Below are 23,674 nucleotides of genomic sequence, written 5' to 3'. Positions count from 1 at the left end.
AAATAAAAGAACTCCATTTAAATAATTAATTTAAAGGTCAATATATAATTAAATTAATCAAGCTCAATTTAAATTAATAATTAAGAGCTCAAATAATTTAAATAGATATAAGCCCAAATTAATTAGATAAATTAGATCCATTCAATTTTTTTATTAACCAAGAGCCCAAATATTTAAATTAAAATAGGCCCAAAACTTTTAAGTGAAATAAGCCCATCGGCTTTTATTTGTAAAGGGCCGAGCCCAAACATTTAAATCGAAGCCCATCTGTTAATTAAATAAGGGCCCACACACTTATTAAAATCGGCCCAAGTCTCGGCCCAACAGCAAGTAATAAAATTGGCCCAAGTCTCGGCCCAACAACAAGTAATAAAATTGGCCCAAGTCTCGGCCCAACAACAAGCCCAACAATTTAAATAAAAGCCCAAAGCCCACTTTTAATTCTAAACCTAAATAAAACACACACTAAACACACTCAAACACACACATTCAGCCAACACTCACCCTCTCATCTCTCTTTCTCGGACTCCCTCTGTCCGCCTGCCGTTCAACGCGGCCGCCACCGCCGCCGCCGGCGAGCGGCGCGGCTGCTGCCTCTCTCTCCTCCCCTGAACTCTCGTCCTCTCTCACCCTCTCGCCTCTATCTCTCTATCTCGGCTGATCCCTCAATCGCTCACCTCTCTCTCGGCCGCTGGACCCAAGCGCAGCAGACACCACCACCGCGGTGCGCCGCCATCGCCGGGCCGCCGCCTGCTCCCTCATTCTCGCGGCAGATCCGCCGCCGCGTCAAGACCACGGCGCCGTCGCTCATCTCGCCATCTCCATTTCCTTCTCTTCTATTTATCTCTCTACACGCCCTGACCCTCTCCCTCTCTTTCCTCGATCTGTCGGAACAGGACGCACGCCGCCGTCAAAACGGTGCGCCGCCGCTGCTGCCTCCGTCGTCCTCGCCGGTGGCTCACGGCCAGGAGCCGTCGACCGCCGACAACCAGGTATACCCCATCTCCCTATTCTCCTTTTTCTTCCCTCATCTTTTCCCCTTTTTTTTTAAATTAAAAACTGAAATCCTTCCTCTCTTTCTCTCTTGGCAGAACGGAACCACCGCGGCTCCGCCGCCGTCTCGCCATCGCCAGAGACGGCGAGCCACCGAGGCTGCCGCCTCCCTCTGATCTCGACTCACACACACAGCAGGGTCAGCCCCCCCTTCAAAGGTTTCAAGCCTCAAATTCAGTCGAACACTTAGCACATAGGATTTGAGCAAAAATCAAATACTGTAAATTTCAGTTCATACGTTAATACATGTAAATTTTTCTTTTGGATCATTCTCGTTTGGTGGTTCTCTGATATATTGGATAAAAGGGGAATACCTTGAATAGGTGTGGTGGAAGATATTTATTTCTGCAGATTTTGTTTATCACTAAGATTAGAAACGTCAGTTGTGAAAAAAATAAATTGAAAGAGATGAATATCCTCATTCTATTACCTTAACTTGCTGTGTGAAATTGAGACTGCAGAATTTAGAAATGGTGAAGTGGTGAGGTTTGGGTGAAGAATGGTGTAGGTTATAAAAGAAAAATGGGGTGGCTTGGATGGATGAGGATCGTGGACTTCTTCAGCTGACAAGTATGAACACTTCAGCTAGCTTTGTATGACTGAAGAATTTCTTCAGCATGCGTAGTAAATTCTTCAGCATGCTTAGGATTCAGCATGCTTAGGATTATTCAAATTTAATCATTAAAATATCTAAGAAATTAATATATTAATTATATGGTTCCAAACTCATTTAAATACATTAAGACATATAAGCCTAATTCTTATTGAAGCATAAAATCCATTTGAGCTTGCTTCTAACATAATTTAAATTACTCATGGGCTTAAGTAAACAATCGATAAAAGATTCATATTTAACACTTCAGTGTTAAAATGTCCACAATAAATTAATGGACTCAAAATATGTTTTGAGTGCATCATCTATTGAAAATAAAAAAATAAATCATCACATATATAAATTATCAAATTCATATAAGTTCGTTTATCAAATTCATATAAGTTCGTATTTTATTAATGGATGCTGAACCCTAATTACCATAATCAATCCTTAAATCAGTAATTAAAAGTATATAATCCTTAATAAAAAGTCGGGTCATTACAAAGTTAGAGTAGATATAATCATATAAATTTATCTTTTAGGGAGCTTATAATTCATAGAACTTATTTTTACAGTTTATAAGCTATTTATAAGCTTATTTTGTCAGACACTTTGAATGAACTTATAAGCTCCTAAGCAGCTTATAAGCTCGGCTTCTAAGTGAAATTGTGCGGATTACAAGGGCATACTTTTTTATTTTCTATTTTAAACTGGAACCCACTTATTATCGAGTATTAAAGTACAAACTATTATAATATGATGAATTCATTTATCCATAAGACTCGAATTCATGATCACAACTCACAAGATAAGATATATATAACACTCATCTCTCAAACCCAATCTCGTTGATTGTGAAAATCTAACGCTCTTACGCAGATCTCATTTTTTTTAAAACAAAAATCTTGACATATTATCCTAAAACTGGCGGATACCTCATGAATTTATTTGTGCATTTTGTGTTTGATATTACGTGTAAAAATGTGGATATATTCCGACTATATAATGAAATCCTATTAAAATAGGAAGATATTAGGAGTTAGAGGGTTCTTTTAGGAAAATAACTTACATTAATTTAGAAATTATAATTTTTGGGCTTGCAAAAGAAGGATGCTAATTAATAAGTAATGCACCTGCAGGACAATTCTCGGCTCATTTTAAGAGTTTCAAGTTACATGCACGGACTGAGCACGTGACTATGCCTACAACAATCAAAGTAAAGTCCAAAACTCTTAAATTAACCTGAAAATCGTCCTGCGGGTGCATTACTCATCAATTAGTGTCCTACTTACATTGACTACATAATAAATGATATTCTTTGTATTACGTATTCCATCTAGAAGTTGGTATACAAAATTCCAAAGATATGTATAATATATATTAATTGGACACTTGATTTATAAAAAGTCTTATATTTAAAAATAAATACTAATATTAGGATATCATAAATATATTATACACCATGACTGTCCCTAACAAACAAGCCGTAGAAATATAAAGATGTATATGAAATTAAAATACGAGACAATAAATAAAGAATCTGGTTCGAGAGACCGAGACCCATGATATATTTGAAAATTGAAGTATGTGAAAATAAATAAAGAATCTTATCCGAGAATTATTGTTCGCTAATTTCTTAGCATACCGCAAGTGCAAGGGTGCAACTGTGTACAGTTGCAAGCAAGGTCGTATTCCACAGAGACTAATTAATATCAATTCCTATCCTAGATCCTAATCCTCTATCTGGATAATCGAAATTAAGAGTTTTGTTTTTAAAACTAAATAAATAAATAACAGAACAAATAAATCAAGCTGCGAAACAGAGAAACAGATATGAGAAGAATTTCTGATGGCAAAGGTTTCAACAGATTCTCATAACTAAGAAGTTCAATTCAATCATCAAGATGATTCCTAAGGCAATCTCAAAACTAGTCTATACTCACTCTCAAGGCATACAAACCGTTGATTACATGCAAGGCTACCGTGTCCGGATCACACTTCTAACATGCAACTCCTAAAAGCTCCTAGGATTAACGCCCTCACAAATATCAATTCCCTTTAGAATTAAAATAAACGTGTTCTATGTTCTTAGTTCAGGTAATAATTATCATCTCTCGATATCAAATTAAAACCTATGATTATGCTAAATTGGTGATCAAGCAATAAAACAAACAAGAACATAAAACGGAATAACAATCTCGATTGATTGAATCAAACAGTCAGAAATTCAAATCATGTTTACTCCCTAAACCCTGGGAAAAATGGATTCTAGCCACACATAGACATATGAACTAGAATCAAAGTCTCAATAAAATAGGAAAACATTCAACAATAAAAATCATAGTGAAATCGAGAATCTTCAGTTCTTGCTCTGGCTCCGTTCTCTGTCTCTCACAGCTCCAAAAGATAGAGAATATGACAAAAGGTGATAAAAGGTCTCTTCAATATGTTTGTGGGGAGTATTTATATGCCCTAGGTCTTGTAGAACTCAAAATACCCAAAAATAGCAAAAACAGATAAAAATTCGAAAATTGGGCGAAAATTCAGCTTCTCGCGCGGCCGCGCCTCCAGCTCGCACGGTCATCCAGAAATTGCTGTCACGTCGCGCGGCCATGGCATGCGACCGCATGCCCGGACCGCGCGACCTCCGATGCGTGCGTTCCGTATGCGCCGCGTGTCCTCCGACCCGCGAACTTTCCGATGCTCGTTCTCCCTTGTACGGTGTCCGATTTGACCTCTGTTTGCGCCTATGGACTCGTCTCTTCATGTACTTCTTTTCAATATCATCAAAATTAGCTAATTCTAGTCCAAAACCTGTAAAAACAGCACGAACATAGACGAGTAGTCTATTCTATAAAAATATGCAATTTAAACAATAGACAACTCACCAACTCAAATAAATCACCCAAATGACTAAAGAATAACGCGGCATAAGAGTGAAAAAATGCATGTAAATCAATTATGGGCCGTGGTTATCCTTTAAAATCCTTTTATTATCTTCATAAGTCATAATGTACTTGCTATATCTAGGGGTGGACCGGCATGGTATGCCGAATTTTTTTGGGTATGCCATACCGTATACTATATCGTAAATTATGGTATGCAATTTTTCATACCGTTGTCGTACCAAACTCTTCGGTGTACCAAGAGCGGTATATCGAAAAATTTGGTATGTACTTTTTCATGTCGATGTCGTACCAATAGTGCGGTATTGTACCAAAATTTGATATACCATATTTTACGGTATACCGAAATTATTAGTATATCGTTTCATGTCTAAATTACCAAAAAAAAATGGTATACTAATGAAATTCGACCTATTTTTTTTAATCATCAAGAAGTCGAGTTACTTAAAAGATTGGTGTGTGAGTGTCTTTTTTATATATAATAACAATTTTAAAAAAAAATAATGATAGATCATTTACTCTTAATGGCTCATTATTAGTGATGAGGAGTAAAATATGCGTAAGGTAAACCGAACAGCACAGTAGTCGTCAGCGCTGGAAACAAAGGCAGGGAAAATAGCCTGCATAGTGTCTTCGGAAGAATGCATGAGAGGCAGGAACTTCGGGGCCGTTTCGAGAGGATTTGAATTCCATAGGTGTCAGGGCTGATATAACCCGAGAGGAGGGAAGCAAGTTAGATGGTCAGATCTGGAATGAAGTACGGAAGGGGCAACACCCAGACTCGGGCAGAGATGACATAGTCAGTAGGAAAGCTTCAGAGCTGGCAGAAGCCCACAACGCTGGGAAAGAATGAAGGCACAATTGACTCACAACGACCTAGAAGATTCTTCTTAACCACCGGGGTTACTATCAGCTGTGTAATTACTAGTTTACCCCTATCGTAGGCGTCTATAAATAGAAGACATGTTGGTCATTGTAAATACATGCTATTCAAACACTAATACGATAGTTTCTCTCTCGCTTTAGCTGATCTCGTCTTTTTCTCTCGATTCGGTAACACACTACAGGTGAATCATCCTCCTCATAATTAAAGGGTGAAATTATCAAACTCATCAACTGGCGCCGTCTGTGGGAATCGAACCCACAACCACGTGAAATGTCTGTAGTATGTTATCAATGGTCAGTTGTACAAGAGGTCCTTCACTCATCCTTTGTTGAAATGTCTGTCTCCGAAAAAAGTGCAGTTCGCTCTCAAGGAAATTCACCAGGGTTGCTGCGGGAATCACGCCGGGTACAAAGATTTGATGAGAAAGATAGTCAGGGCTGGATTTTACTGGCCTACAATGGTGGAAGACGCTAAACAGTTTGTCAAAAAATGTGAGACTTGTCAGAAATATGCCTCGTGCATCAATGTCCTGGGAGAGATTATGGGAACCATGTATGCCACTTGCCTTTTTGACAAGTGGGGAATTGATATTGTAGGAAAACTCCCTACAGCCCCGAGCAAAAAATGTTTCTTGATAGTGGCCATAGATTACTTTTCTAAATGGGTGGAAGCAGAAGCGGTGACAAAAGTCGACGAGTGCACCATCGAGAGATTTCTATGGCGCAACATTTACTGTAGATATGGGTCACCGAGAGTACTCGTCTCTGACAATGAGAAATAGTTCACGGGAAAACGGATAGAGGATTTTTGTCACAGAATGGACATTGTGCAGCGCTTTGTATCCGTAGCCCACCCACAAGCTAAAGGGCAAGTAGAACTTACTAATCGCACAATATGTGAAGGGCTGAAAAAACGGCTGGAAAATAGTAAGGACAGATGGGCGGAAGAACTAGATGGGGTCTTTTGGGCTCATCGTACAAGTCCAAAAACAGCTACGGGGGAAGCACCATTCACACTTGTATATGGTTCCAACGATGTAATACCAGCTGAAGTACGCCTGGCATCATACATGGTCTTACATTATGACCCCATACAGAATGATGAGCTCCGACACTTAGACCTGGATTTTATAAATTGAGCAGAGATGCAGCTGTCCTCAGGGCTCAAAATATAAAGGGTAAATATCATGAAAACCCCTGAACTATACCCATTTTATCAAAAATACCCCGAAACTTTCGAAATGTTCTCTAAACCCTCAAACTATCAGGTTTTTATCAAATATATCATGCATTTATTTTTTGGTTACCAAAAACGTGATGTGGCTCGCCGGATGCCACAATGTAATTTATATTATATTTTGTTTAAATGACATGAAAAAAACGACTTCGTTTCGTACCATATTCTACCGCGTTTATCCCTAATTCTAGGTTATTAGCATGAATTTCAAACACGATAGGAGTCAATTTTAAATTTCAGAGTGAATTTTTTTAAATAATATGGTTCGAAATGACGTCATTTTTGTCATTGCATTTTAAAAAAACTAAATATAAATTACATTGTGACATCCGGCGAGCCACATCACGTTTTTGGTGATCGGAAAATAAATGCGGGATATATTTGATAAAAATCTGATAGTTTGAGGGTTTAGAGAATATTTTGAAAGTTTCAGGGTATTTTTGATAAAGTGGGTATATTTCAGGGGTTTTTATGATATTTACCCAAATATAAAAGCATCGTCAAGGCAGGGTTTGATAAAAAAGTGGCGGTCGGGAAGTTTAACAAGGGAGATTTAGTACTGAAGCGGACGGATGCCCTGCATCAAGCCAAGAAATTTGATCCTAATTGGGAAGGCCTTTTTGTGGTAATAGAGGTACTAGGTGGTAGAGCATATCATTTATCAGACAGTGAAGGGAGGCCTCTCACTCGGCCTTGGAACGTCAACACTCTAAATGAATTCTATACTTGAAAGACTCACAAGTGGCATTTATCTTTATAGACCAAATACTCTTTTTCCCCACATGGGTTTTAATGAGGTTTGGGACCAAGTTTCTTTAATAAAATGAGATTCTTGATTTTAGGGTAATTACCCGTGTCTGACAGTATTTCTCATTTTTACGGCATTATTTATCTTTAACTAATCAAGAATTACAGGGCTGACAAACAATCGTGCTTGACTTCTAAAGTACGCGCACGACACTGGGGGCGTAGGGGTGTATACCCCGCATATGCCCACTACACTGCGATACATGTCCTATTTTTTGGGGATAAAAAATTTAAAATTTTAGAATGTCGCCTAAGTTCGAGCTCCCAGAGCTGTCTTAGCGCGGGTAACTGCCTACATCGGATCCTAATGTTGGTAGTAGCGCAAGCACATAGGACATAGAAGTCGCCTAAGCGCGAGCTCCCAGAGTTGCCTTAGCGCGGGCATTAAGTGGGGGGGAGAAATTTTAAAATGTCGCCTAAGTTCGAGCTCCCAGAGCTGGCTTAGCGCGGGCAGCTGTCTACACCAGATCCTAATGCTGGTAGTACCGCAAACACATAGGACATAGAAGTCGCCTAAGCGCGAGCTCCCAGAGCTGCCGTAGCGCGGGCATAAAGTGAGGGGAAATTTCAAATGTCACCTAAGTTCGAGCCCTCAGAGTTGGCTTAGCTCGGGCACCCAGAAGGGTCAGGATTTCAAATGTCGCCTAAGTCTGAGCTCCCAGAGCTGGCTTAGCTCGGGCATCAAGAAGGGTCAGGATTTCAAGTGTCGCCTAAGTCCGAGCTCCCAGAGCTGGTTTAGCGTGGGCATTTAGAAGGGTCAAAATTTTGAAGATCGCCCAAGTCCGAGCTCCCAGAGTTGGCCTAGCGCGGGTACCAAGGAAGTCAGACCTATGCAATAGCATATAAGTTTAAGTTCTCAAAAGCTGGTTTAACATGAATACTTGTTCAAAGTGGGAAAACGATAGAAAAAATGGAGTGATGAAATTGACTTATCAACAATAACCAGCTCATCGAAATAATAAATTGAAAACAGCAAAAGAGATAAGTAATTCATATGGGATAAAAAGTTCGCACATATACAGAGTCAAAAGAGATCATCTAAACATATAATCTAGAAAGAAAATACATATACATCCTAGCCTATCTATGGAGGAGAAGCCTCGGGCTGCGGATGAACTGAAGCAGGAGCAAAGCCAGAGGGACCAGGGCCGGCAGAGGCAGAGAAGGGACCTTCATTAAAGATAGGCAAAGACCTGGAAGCATGAACATCGGGAAAAGGGTCCGGATCTTTGGACAAGTCCCCGACCAAAGAATGTGTGAAGCTGGCCTCGTCTTTGTATAACTTGGCTAGCTCTTGAAGGACCTCTTTTTGGGAAATAAGAGGGCTGGCCAAATCGGAGGACAGGGGTTATGGGGGTATAGCCCAAACTCAGCGAAAGACCGGGGTGCTGTTTGAAGGATTTAGCCCCACGTGGATCATTTCTCGGATATCTTAATTCACCATACAACGATTAATTCCTAACATGCTCCTATGAATTTAAGTGCTGCACATTAGAGTTAGAATCACTTACTTGTGAATTGGACGCAGAGGCTGTCGATGGCTGAATCAAATGACTCCAGTCCTGACCTTCTGAATTGTATCCCGCTCAATTCCCAACGTTGAATGGACAACGAACTATGAGAATTCCCAAGGAGAATTCGGCCACCTCAAAGTCAGCGCCCCCTACTGCTCTCTCTAAAAACCCTAATTTTTGTGTGTCTTATTCTGAGAGCAGATAGTTGTATTTATAGACAAAACACAATCCTAGGGCTCCCATAACTAGAAGGGGCAAAAATTCACTCCTACTGGGCTCAGAAGACTTTGGGCCAATCCAGGGATCAGATACAAGGAATAAAGATGGGGCTCTAATGAATTAATTCTTATGATCAGCTCATATCACAATTAATTCATAAGTATTAATTCATTCCACTAGAGAATCAATACTAACTTACCCCTTTATTACCGATGATGAGTCGGGGCTTGTATTTAGACTTATTAAATCTCCGTATTTAAAATATCTGACATCCATTAATTAATTAAAGCTATGACAGCTTAAATTAATTAATCTCTTTGTAATCCTTAAGCAGTACCACTCAAACCTTATTATTGCGCCTGAACTTAATCAACCTGCAGGGTTTAACGCAATAAACCTTATTGAGCTCCTTAAGGGGATGTCATTATCCTATACCGGATACGGGTACTAATACAGATAACCAAATATCATATATTGACCGCTATCACCCAAGATACAGAGTACTCGAGTTAATATATAACTCTCACCCATAGTAAATCAAAGTGATACACGAATCAACATATATATCTGAAATCTTATTAGTATTAAGATTTTATTAAGTCACCGAGATCTTGATTCTTCATTTATGTCAGATAGAAGAATACATCTCACTGTGATCCTATCAATACGTTATGACGTACCAGTATAGACAAATAGTCAAGACAAACTATTTCCATCTATACTGCAGCCTAGACCAACGACTCGTCCTAGAGTCATCTCGTCTGTGATCTATTTATATCTCTTAAGTTTATTCCAATTATATGACCTCTGTGATCTGTTAATCACTATATAATCTACTTATATAGAGATAAAGGACATACATATGCAATCATGAACACAATCAGATAGGAGATAAAATATTGAACACAGGAATTATTGTATACAAGCGTAAAACGTTCTTGCTTTTAGTATACAAATCCAACACCGCTCGGCCCCCAGAAAGATCCTGCACAAATTCTAGAAGGATCTCAAGAAAATGGATGGAAAAAACAGGCTTAGTGGAGACATCTTCAGAGCAGAGCCCCACAGTAAATTGCTGAAGGGCACAGTCCAGTGCTGGATACCACCACTCAGGGCTGGCGGGAGCATTGGGGTCTATGTTCAGCTTCGTGCCTAGAGCGTTGTTATCTAGTGACCTCATCAAGGCCCTTCAGATCCAGCTTTGCCACCTGTTCAGCAGTAGCTCCAGACATCTCCGCCCATTTGCGGCCGATCTCCATTATCATATGGGCCATGGCGAGGACAAACCTCTGCAAGAAGTCAGGAGTCTTGTAAAACGCATCCATTGTCCCCTCAAAAAGGAGCTTGAGAAATTGGTGGCCCTGGGGCGACAGGAAAATCTCCAATCACTGGTCGCGAGCCCCGAAGATATACCCCTCTCGGTGGGCTCTAATGCGGGCCTCCCTCCACCGCCTCTTGGACTCATCGTACTCCTTGGAATAGTGTTTCTTGAATATATAGCCCAGTTCGTGAGTCTCCTGCTTGGCCTCTTGAAGGCAGCCTCCAAGGAGTTCCTCTCAACTTCCAGTTCTGCTAGCCTGGTCTGAGCACGGGCCAGCTTTACATCTGCTTCGCTGAGGCAAGAAGCTGCTTGGGAGGCCTCTTTCTCCTTAAGGACCAGGGCAGATCTGGCCTCATCCAAGTTCCTCTCCACTTCATCGAAAAGTTTCACCTGGCGCAAAGCCTCTGCCTTTTAGGCCTCTTTTTATGGATTCACAGAGGGGTAGTAAAGAAATAAGAGGCAGGACACAAAGACACCAAAGAAGGGAGAAGTGTACCTTCATGTAAGCGCGGCTCAGCGATTTCGCCAGCGCCTTGCCGGAGAACTCACGAGCGATGGCCCGATCATCCGGGTGAACTCGGGTTAACATTTGTTCGTAGTATTCCCGCCCCTCCATGGTGGAGACGGGACTGATCAACAGGGTAGTCCGGTCTTCGGCACCACCTCTTGGCAGCTCTGGCTCTTGGGCTGCAGACTTGCTTAGGCGAATCGCCCTCCTTTTGCAAGTCAGGGCTTTTACTTTCTCCCTAGCATGGTCTCTTTTCTTCCTCTTTGGGGCGGTCTTGGCAGCCCCGGGGCGGAGAGTAGACACCGATTCCACGTCAAGGATCTCTATGCCCTCATCAACTTGCTCATCCTCATCCTCATCATCATCCCGAAATCTTGTATGGGCGGTGGAAATGGTGGTAACCTACTCCAGGACGGGACTAGTGCGGCGTGAGCCGAGGTGGAAGGACGTGTAGGAAATTAGAACTAAGGAGACGCCCTCAGTCAAGGGAATGCCAATGGAGGGGGGGATCTCTGTCGGGCCCCCGAACTCGTGAATGTCGCTGACCGTCTTGGATGTGTCAGCGTAAAAAAGATCGGCTTGAGGAGTGTCATCCCTGGGAGTTTCAGCCCTGGTCTCGTGCTTGGTTGCCGGGGCTGGGAGAAGGCCCTCGCAATCCGCCATCCAATCCATCTCTAAAATAAATAAGTGGCGAATTAACATCGAACATGTCTTATCAACACGCATACGAAAAAAACAAAAAACAAAAAATACCTATTCTTGAATTGGGGAAACGGGAAAATAGCCCGTTTGCCGCCAACGCTGAGTTATTTTCTACTAAGCACCAGGAAGGGAATGGCTGAGAAGAGTAAAAGGTGTTAAGCTAATAAAAAATGGCTAAGTTCTGGTCAGAGGGAGGGGGTAGAGAGCGGAGCGGCTGGGTATGCCTCTCTGGGTGCCATATCACATTAGTGGCCTCAGCAAAGGTGCGCCAGGTCCCCTTATCGGTGGAAACTATACAATACTTATTTACAAAAAATTTATCTGTGGAGGGCAGCTTACTCATAAAGGTGATTTTATATTTTTTGTTGGTGGAGAAGCTGTAATGGGTGTTGGTTTTCTTGAGGATCTGGGTCTGACAGAACAGCTCTGCCGTGTCTTGACAACCAGGATGTCTCATTAAGATATGGAAAAATAAGGCTCTTCGCAGAGCTAAAGGGGCGAGTTGGTAGAAGGGGATACAGAAGCAGTTATAAACCTCTATGAGGAAATGGGGTGGGGGGTAAGCGCAGCCCTGCTGCCACCTGCTGCTCCGAAAGAGCGATGTTGTTCTCCCGTAAGTTAGAAGGACCTTCAAGAGATTTATTATCAGGGAGGCGGAAGGTCAAGCCAGGGATAGGTCCCCGTAAGGCTTTTTCCAGCTTTTTCATTTCTTTCACAGTCATAATCGAAGAGGGGACAAGTAGGAAGACATCTCTACGGTTTATACGATGATTCTACTTACAACTTTTCTACAAATAGAAGGGACGATAGAGGTTTTTTACAGACACACAACCCAAGGAGATGAGAACAGAAATAGTACCTAAGTTCGGTCGCGGGAATGTGAAAGGAGTAAGCAGGGTTCGGTAGACGTCAAGGAATCATTGGGCGAACGGCGGGAGCATACGACGGCCAGAAACTGTGGATAAAAATTGAAGATGCCGAAAGTGAAAAATGGGGAGGACGGAGGGCCTTTTATACGTTGAGGGCTGCGCGGAGCACGAGGGTTTGATCACTAATTTCTTAGCAACAAAAACTGCAACTAACACAGGCAATTGTAGCAAATAATAAGTAACCGAGTATCGTATCCACATGGACTATTATAACGAATCACTCTAAGTAATCCTAACTAAACTCTAGTAATATTCAGGCAAACGAAAGTAGGAAGGTTTGATAAACACTAAACTCAAATAGTAGTAAATAAAAGCACGTAGAAGAATCAAATATAAAAGACAACTGATCCTACGGTAGTAAATTCATTAATTAAATCTACGAAATTAATCTATTAATCCTATGTACCAGTTTAATCCAGTTATGATGAGAGATCACTTAATTAATCAATCACTCTCGCTAGATTAGCAACGATCGTAGATTAGTAAATTATCTATCTCCGTTAGGTCTCAAGAAAATCTACTAACTCCCAATAGCTCCTAAGAATAGCTCCCTATGATCCACCTATCTCCGCTAGGTCTCAAGGTTAAAATCATATCATACATCCCTGAATCCGCTAAACAGTTATCTCCGCTAGGTCTCAAACCGAATAGCTAAACATGCAAACTATTGATCAGATAATTCACAAGAAATCAAGCACCAGGAATTATGAATCATAAACTGGAAGGCACAAAGGTATTAACACATAAATCACATAAATTCGATCAACTATTTACAAACCCTAAAATCAGCTAAACGAAACTAGCCAGACATACTGAAATAAAACATAAACATGATTAAGAAGAAAGCAATTATAAAAACTAAATTGTATAAAAACCGAATAAGAATGATTGTAGCAGCTTGAATCTTAAATCTTGATCCAAGCCTTGAAAATTGGAAAGCAATAATATTCTAAAGCTATAAAACTGAAATAACGAGTCTCTCCGGTCTCTAGATAGGTCAAAAGAGGACCTATTTATAGTTTTCAGATTTCCTTCGATCACCATGGAAGTTGCCATGCAAAGTAGAACTATAAAGGAAATAGAATCGTATAAAATAAGGCAACTCTCCAGCTGGATGCACGCTCTGGAAAACACTCCTACTCTTGTCGAATTCACAGCTCTCACCAGAGGAACGGCTGTCGTCAGGGAAACGGATGTCGCCAGAGAAACGGGTTGCGCCAGAGAAATGGCTATCGTCAGAGAAATGGGTCGCGCCAGAGAAATGGCTGATTTCTCTGCTCTGACTTATTTCTCTGCTCGGACTCTCACTTGGCTGCTCAGACTATTGACTCCTCTGGTGATGACTTCGCTACTATGGAGATTGATTTCTCTGACTTTTCACTTCTCTGACTATTGAGCGCTGGGCTTTACTTCTCTGATGCTGGCGCTTCTCTGCTCTGGAGATGTCGGTTCCTCTGCTCTGGCTTCTTGATTTCGCTGTACTGGAGCTTCGCTTTTTTGACGCGGGGATTCACTACTCTGACGCGCCAAAATATGCATAAAAACGAGATTCTTAGCCCGAACTCTCCAAAATTTGCTCTCTTCATCTCGAAAACCTAAATCTCCTACAAAGCATATAATACACCATAAAACGCACCAATTTCCAGAAGATTATCTTAAAATACGCACATACAAACCCTTGAAAATAGAGCAATTTAAGCATAAATCAACTCCGCCACACTTAGCCTTTTGCTTGTCTTCAAGCAAAATCCATATGAATCCTAGGAAGAGATTGATTTCAACAATGTTAATTTCCATCCAAACATTCACAAAGTCAATTCAAAACTTTACCATCAACACACATCTCTCGATCATGCAAGTAACTCAGAGTTTAAGAAGCAACAAAAGAGTAATGCAAGTAATTCGATCAGACCCAGTTCTCTGCTAGAAGTGAATTCCCTAATGTGATCGCCTTTATAATCAATATCACCATTTTTTCACACTTTTTGTGCTTAAAATATTCGACAGTTGAGCCATAATTCATGAAATAAAACCATTTGGATGTAATCCAAAGTCTTTTCACTTGGTTTTCCATGCTCATAGTTAGACTAGAGGAGCATAGACTCAGAGCTGCCACTTTTTTAGAACAAGCCAGATGTTTCAGCGCTGGCATTTTCAGAGTTGGCAATTCGTCCAACTTTTTCATTTTTCAATTTTCACAGATAAGATATGATCGTAGGCAATCACAATGACAACACTCCTTCTAGCATCTACCGGATAAATCACGTTTTACTAACTTACCAAAGTGTTGCAACAAAACTCATAATTCTTTGCACAATCAAGAAACATATATTAAAAGTAAAATAAGAATAACCACCAAACAAACACAAACCCGAAATGCACAATGAAAACCATCTTTTCTTCCACAAATTCATAAAAATTAGCAAGATTCGAGACCAAAAACTAAGCGTAGAAAGATTGATCTCACCCAATTTTTGAAAAATATAAGCAACAAAACACCTCCCCACACTTAAAGCATGCAATGTCCTCAGGGCAAAAAAGAAATACGAAGAGTGTAGAAAACGTCCCTGATTATCGGCAATGAAAAGCTGAACCATCGTGAGAGGCGGCTAAAAGTGAGGTTTGTGACCTTGAGCAGAGTAGAGATTGGCGGCGCAGAGCAGAGTTAAGCGCCAGAGGAATCATAAGTGCCAGAGGAATCATATTCGCCAGAGGAAACATAAGTGCCAGAGGAATCATAAGTGCCAGAGGAATCATATTCGCCAGAGAAAACATAAGTGCCAGAGGAATCATAAGTGCCAGAGGAATGGCTCTTCCCAGAGAAATGGCCTTCGCCAAAGAAAAGTTGCCTTCCAGTGCAGAGTTACTTTCGCCAGAGCTAAACCCAAACAAAACAACAAAACAAAAAGAAACAAAACAAAACTGAAAGAAAGAAAAACAAAACAAAAACGGTTGGGTTACCTCCCAACAAGTGCTAAAATTAACGTCTATAGCTTGACGGTACTTCAAACTCATGGGTCATTGAATTTGACAACTTCAAGACCACGATCCACGTTTGACTTGAAGTATGGTTTGAGACGATGACCATTGACAGTGAAGGTAGTGCCATCAGCGGCAAACAACTCATACGTCCCATTCCAATTGCTCTTATGCACCACATATAGCCCTGTCCATCTTGATTGCAGCTTGCCAGGAAACAAACGTAATTTCGAATTGTATAAAAGTACCTCATCTCCTGGCTTGATTTCCTTGGTGCGGATGCTCAAATCATGGAATTTCTTGGCCCTCTCTTTGTAGATGCGGGAACTCTCATAGGCCCCATTCCTCCATTCATCTAACTCCGTCAATAAATCACGCCTTGTATGACTAGCCTCCTTGAACTCCAAATTGATTCTCCTTGTCGCCCAATATGCCTTGTGCTCAATCTCAACAGGTAAATGACATGACTTGCCGAAGACAAGTTGATAGGGAGACATACCAATCGGAGTTTTGTAGGCAGTGCGATACGCCCAAAGAGCATCATCTAGGTGCTTCGCCCAATCCTTCTTGTTGGCCACACTTTTCTCCAAAATTTGTTTGATCTCTCGATTAGCCAATTCCGCCTGCCCATTAGCTTGAGGATGATATGGAGTTGTCACCTTGTGCTTTACTCCATACTTTGCCAAAACGCTTGCTAGCAATTTATTGTTGAAGTGCGACCCCCCATCACTAAGCAACGCTCTCGATGCTCCGAACCGAGTCAAAATATTCTTTTGCAAGAATTTAATGACTACCTTGGAATCATTGGTGGCAGTTGGGATCGCCTCCACCCATCGAGACACATACTCCACAGCAAGCAATATGTAGGAAAAACCGCAAGAAGGAGGGAAAGGACCCATGAAGTCAATTCTCCAAACATCAAACAGCTCCACCTCTATAATGATGTTTTGTGGCATTTCATCCCTCTTTGTAATGTTGCCCATGCGCTGGCATCGATCACAAGACTTCACAAAAGCATGGCAGTCTGCGAAAATTGAAGGCCAATAAAATCCACTATGGTTTATCTTCATGGCAGTGCGGTTGGCAGCAAAGTGGCCTCCACTAGGTGAGTTATGACACTCCTCAATGATCTTTGACCATTCATGCTCCCTAACACATCGCCGAATAAAACCATCGGCGCACCTCCGGTACAAGTACGGATCCTCCCAATAATAGAACTTGACATCATGGAGGAACTATTTCTTTTGATAGTACGACATCCCCTCGGGAATAGCTCCAATAACCAAGTAATTGACATAATCCGCATACCAAGGATCCTTAAATAACACAGCCCATATCTGCTCATCGGGGAAAAACTCATTGATGGCCATCTTTGGATTATCTCCCTCGATCGGCTTCTCCAAACGAGACAAGTGGTCGGCTACCACATTCTCACACCCCTTTCGATCACGAATCTCCATATCAAACTCTTGAAGTAACAGGATCCATCGAATCAAGCGGGGCTTGGAGTCCTTCTTTGTGAACAAGTAGCGGATGGCGGCGTGATCAGTGTAGACAATTGAACGAGTTCCAATCAAATAAGAACGGAACTTATCAAAAGCATACACCACAGCTAGCAGCTCCTTCTCCGTGTGTAATTCATCTGAGCAGAATCCAAAGTTTTACTAGTGTAGTAAATTACCTTGAATAACTTATCTCTCTTTTGTCCCAACACAGCTCCCACGGCCCAATCGCTAGCATCGCACATCAACTCAAACGGGGCACTCCAATCCGGCGTAATCAACACTGGCGTAGAAATCAGCGCGGCTTTCAACTTCTCAAAGGAGACGCGGCATTCATCAGTGAAGACAAACTTCACATCCTTCTCTAGTAAAGCACAAAGTGGCTTGGACAGCTTGGAGAAGTCTTTGATGAAGCGCCTATAAAATCCTGCATGCCCAAGAAAGCTCCGCACAAATTTCACAGAAGTAGGCGGTGGCAACTTTTCAATGGCCACGATCTTAGCACGATCCACCTCCAAACCTTTGGCAGAGACCTTATGCCCCAAAACAATGCCCTCACGAACCATGAAGTGGCACTTTTCCCAATTGAGCACGAGTGCCGTCTCCTCACAACGCTGCAACACTTGAGCAAGATTGTCCAAACAATTATCAAAGCAGGAGCCAAAAACAGAAAAGTCATCCATAAATACCTCCATAATGTTCTCAATCAAACCATGGAAAATCGCCATCATGCAGCGTTGGAAAATGGCAGGGGCATTGCAAAGACCAAAAGAAATCCTCCTAAAAGCAAAGATGCCGTAGGGACAAGTAAAAGCGGTCTTATGCTGATCCTCCGGGGCTATCATAATTTGATTGTAGCCCGAGTACCCATCCAAGAAACAGTAGTACTCATATCCTGCCAAACGGTTAAGCATCTGATCAATAAATGGCAAAGGAAAGTGATCCTTACGTGTGGCTGCATTCAAAGCTCGATAATCAATGCACACGCGCCATCCTGTGACTAGTTTTGTAGCTGTGAGCTCATCTCTTTCATCTTTTACCACAGTCATGCCTCCCTTATTAGAGACAACTGGCGTTGGGCTCACCCACTCACTATCAGAGATGGCATAAATGATTCCTGCATCCAACCACTTGAGCACCTCCTTTCTCACAACTTCTTGCATCGCCGGATTCAAACGTCGCTGCGGCTGCACCTTAGGCTTGTATTCCTACTCCAATAAAATACGATGCATGCAAATAGAAGGACTAATTCCTTTGATGTCAGAAATAGACCATCCTATAGCAGACTTGTATTTCCTTAAAACTCGCATCAACTTCTCCAACTCCAACGGAGATAAATAGGCAGATACAATAACAGGAAAAGTTTCATTGTCACCCAAAAATTGATACCTCAAGTGCTCAGGAAGCGATTTCAGCTCAAGTTTGGGTGCGGCTGCAGCTTTGGATGATCCCGCTGCTCTGGATGATTCAGATGGCGCAGGGAATTCTTCTTCTTTTTCTTTTTCCACCGACTTGCTTCCCCCATCAACAGGTTTGTGAATATCCATGTAAGGCACAAGATCGATGGGATGTCTCTCTACGGCCTCCAGCTCTGCAATATAATCTAAGATCTCATCACACGCTTCGTCTAGATTGGAATAAGGGTATAATGACTGTGTGATGCACTCCTCCAAAGGATCCTCCACGGCTGCAGGAAAATCCACTACAGACTCAATTGAATTGCAATCCTCGATTTGTGGCTAAGCTGGCTTCTTCATCGCCTCATAAATGGACAACGTCATCTTTTCATCATTGACGCGAAAAGTCAGATCTCCCTCTTGCACATCTATCAACGCACGGCCCGTAGCTAGAAACGGACGTCCTAAGATCAATGGAGTATTCTTGTCCTCCGGCATGTCCAAGACTACGAAATCTGCAGGAAAAATAAACTGCTCCACCTGCACTAGAACATCCTCCACAACTCCCTTGGGATAAGTTAGGGAACGATCTGCCATCTGCAAAGCAATAGAGGTAGGCTTGATTTCTCCAATCTCCAACCGGTTGAAAATAGAGAGAGGCGTCAGATTGATGCTTGCCACTAAGTCACAAAGAACGCGGGAGAAGTTCTGCCCTCCAATCACACAAGCGATAGTAAAGCTGCCAGGATCCTTCTGCTTCAATGGTAGCTTCCTTTGTAGCACTGCACTGCATTCCTCGGAAAGATTAATCATCTCATATTTCCCCAACTTCCTCTTGTTGGAGACTGCATCCTTGAGGAACTTGGCATAGCCTGGCATATCTCTCAAAGCATCAAGTAAATGGATGTTGATATGAAGCTTTGAAAACATTTCCATGAACTTGGCTAACTTCTCATCCATCTTCGGCTTTGCCAAGCGATTCGGGAAAGGTGCTACAGGCTTGTACTCTGGCCTGGGAAACGTAGGAGTAGGAATAGGCTTCTTAACAGCAGAGGTATTCAACGATACCTTAGAAGTAGGCGGCGAATCGCACACAATCGTTTCCAGGTCATCCTTCTCCATAATCTCTACATTTTTTTCCTTTCCATTCTTGCCGTCCCGCTGCTCTGTATGATCCCGCTGCTCTGGATGATTCCGATACTGAGTCCCGCTTCTCAAATGAATTGCATTACACTGATTTTTAGGATTGACCTCAGTGTTGCTAGGGAATTTTCCTGGCGTGTGTTGCGCAGCTGCTTGGTTGGCAATCTGCCCAACTTGAGTCTCCAAAATCTGCACTTGCTTTGACAGTGCTGAAAAATTATTCCCAATATTGCCCACTTGAGATTCCAAATTAGTCATCCTTGTATTAACAGTTGTCTTCATGCTAGACACTTCTGTTAACACCTGCTGCATCATATCCTCCATTGATCCCTTCTTTGGTTCATTTATAACTCCTCCGCTAGACACAGAAAATCCAGGTGGAGGCTGCAAAGCATTGTTGGGATTTGAATAGGAAAAATTTGGATGATTCCTATTATTTGGATGATACGGTGGATTTCCGCCCTGATGTCCCTGATAGTTTGGCCTATGGAATTGGTACTGCCGCTGGACAAAATTAGCATCTTCAAACTGTGCTACATCGGATAAAATCGGCTGCTGAGGGATTTTGGCTAGCAGTGCTTTTCTCTCTCTCATACTGCTTTTGAAGAGCTTCGTATTTCTCCTTAAAATCATCTCTCTCCTCGTTTACAGCTGCAATTCTTCTCGTAGAATTTCTGTCATTCGGCCATTGATAACTGTTGGAGGCCATCTCTTCTATCACACGATAAGCCTCCTTTGTATTTCTATGGAGAAGACATCCACCTCCAGTAGCATCCACCATACTTTTTTGTCAGACCAGTCAAACCGTTATAAAAGTGAATGATTTGTTGATCCTCTGTAAAACCATGTTGTGGGCAGTTCCTGAGCAGCTCACGAAATCTTTCCCAGGCATCATGAATGGTCTCATCTCCTAGCTGGGAAAAGTGAGAAATCTCTGCAATGATTTTCTGAGCTTTAGAAGCAGGAAAGTATTTTGCCAGGAAAGCTCTACACAAATCCTCCCATCCAGTAATAGCACCTCTGTCCAAATTTTTGAACCACTCTTTCGCTCTGTCCCTGAGAGCGAATCCAAACATCTTCATTCTGATGGCATCTGGTGGCACTCCATTCTGCTTAATAGTGTCGCAAATATCTAAAAACTGAGTGATGTGAGCATGCGGGTTTTCAGAAGCCATTCCACTAAACTGTTCAGCTTGCACCATGTTTATCAATCCCGGTTTCAACTCGAATATGGTAGCCTGCACAGTTGGTCCCCATCTGCCTCCTTGAAATTGATCAACCCGAGGCTGATACATGTGATTCAGTGGTGGCTCTGGTGGAGGAGCCCGGTTGCGCCTGTTCTTCTCTATCTCTTCATCTAGCTGTCTCTGAAGGTTTGTCACGGCTCGCACAAGAGTTCAAGGTCCATGTTATTCTGTTGCTCTGCCATTGCTTGCTTCTTCTTTTCGCGGTTGTCTCTTTTATACTGCTTTTCGATTTCCAAGTTCAAAGGTACAAGATGTTCATTTCCTTTGGATCTCGTGATCATACACGCCTGAGACAACAAACAAAAATCAGAAACATAAATTTTAAAACTAAAAAAAATAAAAAAAAAACTTATAACGCCTGAAATAATGCTTAAGTCTAGTCAGAAATATTAAAGTCAATTCTAAACAGTCCCTGGCAACGGCGCCAAAAAGTTGATCACTAATTTCTTAGCAACAAAAACTGCAACTAACACAGGCAATTGTAGCAAATAATAAATAACCGAGTATCGTATCCACATGGACTATTATAACGAATCACTCTAAGTAATCCTAACTAAACTCTAGTAATATTCTGGCAAACGAAAGTAGGAAGGTTTGATAAACACTAAACTCAAATAGTAGTAAATAAAAGCACGTAGAAGAATCAAATATAAAAGATAACTGATCCTAGGGTAGTAAATTCATTAATTAAATCTACGAAATTAATCTATTAATCCTATGTACCAGTTTAATCCAGTTATGATGAGAGATCACTTAATTAATCAATCACTCTCGCTAGAGCAGCAACGATCGTAGATTAGTAAATTATCTATCTCCGTTAGGTCTCAAGAAAATCTACTAACTCCCAATAGCTCCTAAGAATAGCTCCCTATGATCCACCTATCTCCACTAGGTCTCAAGGTTAAAATCATATCATACATCCCTGAATCCGCTAAACAGTTATCTCCGCTAGGTCTCAAACCGAATAGCTAAACATGCAAACTATTGATCAGATAATTCACAAGAAATCAAGCACCAGGAATTATGAATCATAAACTGGAAGGCACAAAGGTATTAACAAATAAATCACATAAATTTGATCAACTATTTACAAACCCTAGAATCAACTAAACGAAACTAGCCAGACATACTGAAATAAAACATAAACATGATTAAGAAGAAAGCAATTATAAAAACTAAATTGTATAAAAACCGAATAAGAATGATTGTAGCAGCTTGAATCTTAAATCTTGATCCAAGCCTTGAAAACTGGAAAGCAATAATATTCTAAAGCTATAAAACTGAAATAACGAGTCTCTCCGGTCTCTAGATAGGTCAAAAGAGGACCTATTTATAGTTTTCAGATTTCCTTCGATCACCATGGAAGTTGCCATGCAAAGTAGAACTCTAAAGGAAATAGAATCGTGTAAAATAAGGCAACTCTCCAGCTGGATGCACGCTCTGGAAAACACTCCTACTCTTGCCGAATTCGCAGCTCTCGCCAGAGGAACGGCTGTCGTCAGGGAAACAGATGTCGCCAGATAAACGGGTCGCGCCAGAGAAATGGCTATCGTCAGAGAAACGGGTCGCGCCAGAGAAATGGCTGATTTCTCTGCTCTGACTTATTTCTCTCCTCTGACTCTCACTTGGCTGCTCAGACTATTGACTCCTCTGGTGATGACTTCGCTACTATGGAGATTGATTTCTCTGACTTTTCACTTCTCTGACTATTGAGCGCTGGGCTTTACTTCTCTGATGCTGGCGCTTCTCTGCTCTGGAGATGTCGGTTCCTCTGCTCTGGCTTCTTGATTTCGCTGCACTGGAGCTTCGCTTTTCTGACGCGGGGATTCACTACTCTGACGCGCCAAAATATGCATAAAAACGAGATTCTTAGCCCGAACTCTCCAAAATTTGCTCTCTTCATCTCGAAAACCTAAATCTCCTGCAAAGCATATAATACACCATAAAACGCACCAATTTCCAGAAGATTATCTTAAAATACGCACATACAAACCCTTGAAAATAGAGCAATTTAAGCATAAATCAGGGTTCCACTGGTCCAATCCAAGGATGATACGTGGCATTTTCAAACGGGGGTTGCAACTGAAGAGGCTCATTTTCTGAAAAAGGGAAATGTGATTAGACGGGCCGGGGTCCACCCAACAGACGAGCATTTAATGCCCGATAGAGGGAAAAGGGCAGCGCTGACAACAAAGAGGAGTAAGGGAAGAGCTGATTGAGCGTAAACAACGAGAACACTTAATTAGACTGGGGTGGGAGTAGCTGATGAGGAGTAAAATATGCGTAAGGTAAATCGAACAGCACAGGAGTCGTCAAGGCTGAGAACAAAGTCAGGGAAAATAGCCAGAATAGTGTCTTCGGAGGAAAGCATGAGAGACAGGAACTTCGGGGCCATTTCGAGAGGATTTGAACGCCATAGGCGTCAGGGCTGATATAACCCGAGAGGAGGGAAGCAAGTTAGAGGGTCTGATCTGGAATGAAGTGTGGAAGGGGCCACACCCAGACTCGGGCAGAGATGACATAGTCAGTAGGAAAGCTTCAGAGTTGGCAGACACCCGCAGCGCTGGGAAAGAATGAAGGCACAATTGACTCACAACGATCTAGAAGATTCTTCCTAACCATCGAGGTCACTATTAGTTGTGTAATTACTAGTTTACCCCTATCGTAGGCGTCTATAAATAGAAGATATGTTGGTCATTGTAAACACATGCTATTCAAACACTAATACGA

The 23,674-nt window shown here is 41.7% G+C and overlaps 1 long non-coding RNA gene and 1 other non-coding gene across 2 annotated transcripts; both read left to right on the top strand.

The window, feature by feature from the left end:
- Nucleotides 1-912: 912 nt before the first annotated feature.
- Nucleotides 913-1,417, top strand: LOC131021681 (uncharacterized). The gene is made up of 2 exons (XR_009101031.1): nucleotides 913-992; nucleotides 1,092-1,417. It is a non-coding gene; the product is annotated as an uncharacterized LOC131021681 (long non-coding RNA).
- Nucleotides 1,418-20,537: 19,120 nt separating this feature from the next.
- Nucleotides 20,538-20,644, top strand: LOC131024023 (small nucleolar RNA R71). Its single transcript, XR_009101619.1, has one exon. It is a non-coding gene; the product is annotated as a small nucleolar RNA R71 (small nucleolar RNA).
- The last annotated feature ends 3,030 nt before the right edge of the window (nucleotides 20,645-23,674 follow it).

The sequence above is a fragment of the Salvia miltiorrhiza genome, chromosome 4 (genome assembly GCF_028751815.1).
Source record: "Salvia miltiorrhiza cultivar Shanhuang (shh) chromosome 4, IMPLAD_Smil_shh, whole genome shotgun sequence".
Classification (NCBI taxonomy): domain Eukaryota; kingdom Viridiplantae; phylum Streptophyta; class Magnoliopsida; order Lamiales; family Lamiaceae; genus Salvia; species Salvia miltiorrhiza.
The sequence above is the reverse complement of the archived record's forward strand: the minus strand, read 5'-3'. Positions and strand labels throughout refer to the sequence as shown.